Here is a 6,000-nt window from a genome sequence, read left to right on the forward strand (position 1 = left end):
GTCCCTCATCTTTGTAAAGCAGTAAGTGTCTGTATGGCCCAACCTCTTACAGTAGTTGCACCACACATCTGATTGCCTAGGCTATGTCGGTAGAGCCATAAGCCTGGGAGGCGAATCTGCACGTGGCCTCTTGCCGAGGAATGGTTGGTTCGGCAAGTCAGGTCAAGGCCTTGGGCCCATGTGTATGGGATAGTCTGTCCCCATCCTGCTCAACTCACAGGGACATGTTCACTAGCTCAATATAGTTGGGAATGCTAGCACAACACATCTTCGTACCAATATCGGGCCGCAGACCATCTGAGAAACACGCATCTTCATCGGCTCATTCGCTAGGATCAAAGGAGCGTATCGGGCTAGCTCCATAAATTTGTTCTCATATTCAGCAACAGTCATCCCTCCTTGTCGGAGGTGAAGGAACTCACCCTCCTTTTCATTATGGTAAGTGAGGGGGAAATACTTTCCATGGAAGTGGGTCTCAAATGCTTCCCATGTCCACACATGTCCTGTAGTAACCATCCGTAGGACGTTGTACCACCACAAACTAGCCTCCTTCTCGAATATATACGTGAACATCTTAACCTATTCTGCTTCAGTGTAGTGCAGCGGCTTTAACATCTTAGAGATGCGATCAAGCCAATATTCGGCCTTTTCTTGCCTATGAGTGCCTGCGAAGGTGGGCGGTCAAAAATGCTGAAAGTGCTTAAACAAGCTACTAGCATTCATATGTCTAGCAAGCTGTACAGGTGGTGTAGGTGGGACCGTATTCATGTTTTGGGTAAGGGCCCCCGCAATCGTGGTCCAAATCTGCTGTTGTTGCTTCATTAGGAGCATCATTTGGTCCAACCTATCAGGAGGAGGAGCCGCCTGAGGCATGTATGACATCGAGATAGATGCATGGTTCTATTCTGGAACAGGTGGTACACTAGGTGTTGGCCCATTCGTGGGGCCAGTGGCCGGCTGAGAATCCAGTATGGTGTCACTATCAGGGCCCAAAGTAGGGTCAATGTAGTTATCGCTCAGGGGAGGTGCCCCATCAAACGATCCACCAAGTACGTGACGTGCAGTGCTCCGATTGCTCTTGGGTGGCATTCCCTATATACAACATAGGGTGCAACTCGTGTAAGATTTAGCACAATAATACACACTTATCCAACATCATTCACATTTCAAATCAAAAGAAGCTTCATGCATTTTCTTTAACCAAAATCGTCACAATACTTGAGACGTAGTCTTACATGGATCATAACAGAAGATGCATGTGAGCTATTCTAACACAAGTTTTAAACACTAAAACACACTAACTACCAACCAAGCCTACCAAGGCTATTACAAAAGATACTAGAAATAAAGCAAATTAAAAGACGACTACATCGCATGACTAGCCATCCAAGTCTGGTGATGGTGGAGGAGCACCCTTATCCTACATACAGCACAGGAGGGCCTTCAGAGTGTGGAACATCTTCTTAAACCTCTGTTTCATGTAAGCCTGACTCTCGTCAAGCTTTTGCTTCAGTTTGGCCTGGGTCTCCTTGACCTCTTATCTCAGGGCGACCTGGTTCTCTTTAATCTGAGCCAGGCGGGCTTCCAGGGCGGCCTGATCACGGTGATGCCCATGTGAAGCAGTAAGAGGTCCCCCATCAGAGTCCTCACTTCCTCCTTCCTCACTTTCTTCTTCTGTCTCATTTTCTTCCTTTTCTTCATTGCTCTCTTCCTCTATTTCATTACTTTCTTCCTCTTCACTTTCTGTCTCGCCCCCATACTCATCGAGTCGGGCTTAACGTTGTTGAAGGCCGATTCCCATGTTGTTGAGCGTAGTATCATTAATGAAGTGGATCGGCACAAGCTCATCCATGTTAAGCATGTAGCCAAACTCTCGAGCAACCTTGCATATAAGTCGACCAAATGGAAGTGAAACATCTCTCCTGACAGAGCATACGGTTTGAATTATCTGTAGTAGGATGAACGTAGGTAGACACAGCTTGTCTCCTTGCCCAGCTCTATACAGGAAGTCTACCATCAAACGAGTGCATTTTGTATAGTTGCCCCACCTAGTATACACATTATATGTGAATATGTGGTGGCGCAGGTGGAAATCATCTGTCAATTTGGTTGATGAAAGACAATTGCCTCACTTCTAGTGGACTAGTCGGCCACAAAGAAACCGTGTACGGTGATCTCTTTCACACATACTCTTGAGATGGGATTCATTAGCATGCACTTCACCACGTGCAATTCTCATAGGGCCATCACATCCACATTGACTGTTGCTTCCCGCCTTCCTACAGAAATAATGAACTGTAGAGTCTCCAGTAGTGGATCACGAATGTGGGCATTGAAGGCTCAGACATTGTTCTCACATGCATGAGACTTGCCTTCAAATATAGGACCCCACCTGGATTCCAACAAGAGGTTTAACACTGGATATAGCCCAAATAGTCTTTTGTCTACATGTGCTTCAAACATAACTCTACGGCCATGAAACTTACAGTGTCTGATGCTCGCTGGTAGAACTCTTTTGAGTGGGATCTAGGGATCGAGGTCCTGCTTCTTCCTTTGCTCTCGGGCGGCACTTGTGCTTGCTTCTGCGCCCGCTTTCTTCCTTGGACGGGTCGGGTGGCTAGGCTCGGCTTCACTGGTGGACACCCTTCTCTTTCCCATGAGGGAAATGAGCGTGAAGAGTGAAAAGATGGTAGCCACTAGCTCAAAAAGAGCTATGGAAGGGAAGAAAGCTTGATGGAGAAGATGGGTTGGTGGGTTTTAGGTTTTATGAGACACAAATAGGGGTTTGTGTGCTCAAATGGGTAGAAATAAAGGAGGTAGAGAGTTATAAGAGAGGATTTTGAGAAAATAGTGGAGATGGGTGCAAGATAGGGAAGAAGATGAAAGATGAAGTGTATAGGAGAGTGATTAAAAGAGAAAAAAATTAGATTTTTGAAGGGTTTAGAGGGTTTGGGAGCTTAGAAATGGAAGAAATGAAGCAAAGGGGACAAAATAGAGGGCCCCACACATGTAGGAATGGTGGTGGGCCGCCAGACCCGCTGGCCCGCCGCGGCTCGCTGGGTTTAGTGGGGTGCCGCCGCCCCTAGGCGGTGGCCACCCCCCTCCCGGGGTTCCGAAAATGCGTGGGGGACCCCCTAGGTCCCACCGTATTTTGTGGTTTGGGCCCCTATGGCCGTGAGATGTGTTTCCTCGCCCCATTTCACACATATTAACGCCTTTTTGTGTGTTTCGAGTTGGGGACTTACCGTGTAGTAGTCTAAACCCATCTTTTGACGGCCTAGGAAGGAATTGAGATCGTTTTACATGGTCTCGATTGCGTACGGCCTATGTCCAACGATCACTTTCGCCCGTTGGTAAAACTTGGAATCCTACGACTGTTTCTACATTTTATCGCCCCCTCTTAAGTTAAAGTACGTTAGTGTGTGTCATGTTACCATAATGCAGGTCTAGTTTAATCCAAATCATGCTTTGATACCAACTTGTAACGCCCCAAAAATTGGGGGTTGAGCAAAGCTTAACTCCTGAGTTCCAACGCATCACTTATGCAACATAAATAATGATGTTTAAAAGTTATCCATAATAGTGCATTAAACATGGGTGGGATTACACTAAAATAATATATCATACTCCAGAGTTAATGTAATTAAGCAGGTGGAAGACTGAGATAAGTATATAAGGTAAATAAGTGTTTCTCAATCTCCAGAGTATGAGTATTTTACCAGGCTGAATATATACATGTATTATTTCAAAATTTATAAAATACAAAATGTAAGTGTCCATCTAATCCTTATAGTCCTCGTAATCCCGTCGATCAGTACATGATCTATATAGTCCCGCCTGATAGCTGAACATATGAGGATTCATCCTCCTCATCTATGAAATTCCAATCAGCAGCGTAGACATTGTCGCTACCTGCATCTACAATAGAGTCTGGTTGGTGTTTTAAAATACCGTCCCAGAGTAGGAGTGAGTGATCAACTCAGTGGTATTATAAGGCAAAGGTTAACATGTTATTAATTCAATCAAGCAGTAATGATAAGGCAATACAACAATTATGTCCTAAGTAATCTTATTAAGACAGGAATGGTATGCTGTAATGATGCATGCCCTCTCCTGCACTCCCTCAGCGACACCATCTCATGGTCGCGCATGGCAACTCCCAATGTGCACTTCCTCGCCAAAGCACATGCAGTGCGATGCATGATAGTGTTAGCCAAGTGCTTAGTTAGGCTTATTCATACAGTAGATTCGGGAAGCTAAGGTACCTCCCTTTATATCATTTACCCAAATGATGATCCATCTAGGGTTGTCAATCCTAGTTAATCACATACAATAGGCAAGTCATAGGGTAACAACACCCCTGATTTGAAAAGCAGTGGATAGGCAAGTTCGTGAGTTTACACTCGAGGTCACTACAAAAGGCTCATCACCTTAGTGTAGGCCTAATTTATACTTAAGGTCACTACAGGAGGCTCGTCACCTCAGCATAGGCTGATAACTCGAATACAGTGTCTCATACACCACCATATTCGGCTCATGAGTTTGGGTTGCTCACTGATCACTACGAGGAGGTTCGTCACCCCAGTGTAGGCCGACAACTCGACCACGGTGTCCCATACACCACCATGCCTGACTTCTGAGTCTTAGCGGATCTCGGTACCATGGCTAAACAGGCCTTACAATGGTAAGTGGTACCATAGATTCAAGTAGTAGTGTCCATACATAGTAAACACACAATAAGCCAATCGAATTAATTGACAAGTGCGATTAGTATGAGCGCACGCTGAATTGATCGACATGAAGTGTGTAAGCACTCTGCGTGGCCTAACCACTGTCAATAATCAGTGTATGGCTTGGATTCATCGAACGCATCTAATGTGGCAAACTAGTTCGGCCACTCAATCAGGAGCCATTACCGATTTCCTGGACAAGGTGGTAGTCCCAAATATACTCGAATGCAGCATGTGGATATATGTGATATTCATAACAGCATTTAACTGACAATTCAAATATAATTCCCATTCAAGCATTTTATCGAACACATTGAACATATTATCATACATATGCGTTTCAACCATAAATCACGTGGTAACAATTTGTATTACATGAAGAAAATTATAACTCAGGACAAGGTAGTTGAGAATCTTATCTCTACACCCTTGTTAGAAACAATTTGTCAAACACCTTCTCATTCAGACATTTTATCAAACACTTAGACTACATAATACTATATACACAAACTAAATTAGTTATAGCATATCTCTTGGCAAATCCTTTCATAAAGGAGTTGTCATACGCACAACACACATGTATTCTAGATTAATAGTCATGGCAAGCATAAATCATAATTTCACTTTCATTCAAACACTTTAACAAACACATGGAATGCATTTTTTATTCACATAGTTCACGCACATGTATAGTTTATCGAATACACTATAACTAAGATCATATGACAGCAATCAAGTCAGACATAAACTATTGCTGACATTGAAAGCCTTGAAAACCATAACCTTAACATTTATAGTCCGCACCTTTCGTCGGTTTGCTCGTTACGAACTCGGTTCGTACACTACGCTTCCGTCTACAGCACAACGGCTACCTGAATCACGAAATAGGTTAGCCATTTCGTCAATTCCTCTATTTGGATTCCTAAAACAAGATTAGGGTTAGGATTTCTTACCTAAATTGAAGTTGAAATGATCCGTGTAGCTAGACGTAGAGGCGATCTAGCGCATGTAGTCGTAAGAGAGGGACTTCGCATCAATCTCCCAAACTCTCTCTCTTCTCCTCACTCTTTTCTCTTCTTTTCTCTCTTCTCTCTCCTAGGGTTAGAGAAAATCGTATGGAATGAGAGAGAAGTGGTTTAAGGTCCTTATATAGGCCCAAAACTAATGTTAATGGCCACAAGGCCATGTTATACTTAGGTTATAGCCAAAAGGATGTCTGTTTTGGGTAAATAGGACTCATCTGGAGGTCCGTTACTTGCATACAGCATGG

This window comes from Magnolia sinica, chromosome 3 (assembly GCF_029962835.1).
Source record: "Magnolia sinica isolate HGM2019 chromosome 3, MsV1, whole genome shotgun sequence".
Lineage (NCBI taxonomy): Eukaryota > Viridiplantae > Streptophyta > Magnoliopsida > Magnoliales > Magnoliaceae > Magnolia > Magnolia sinica.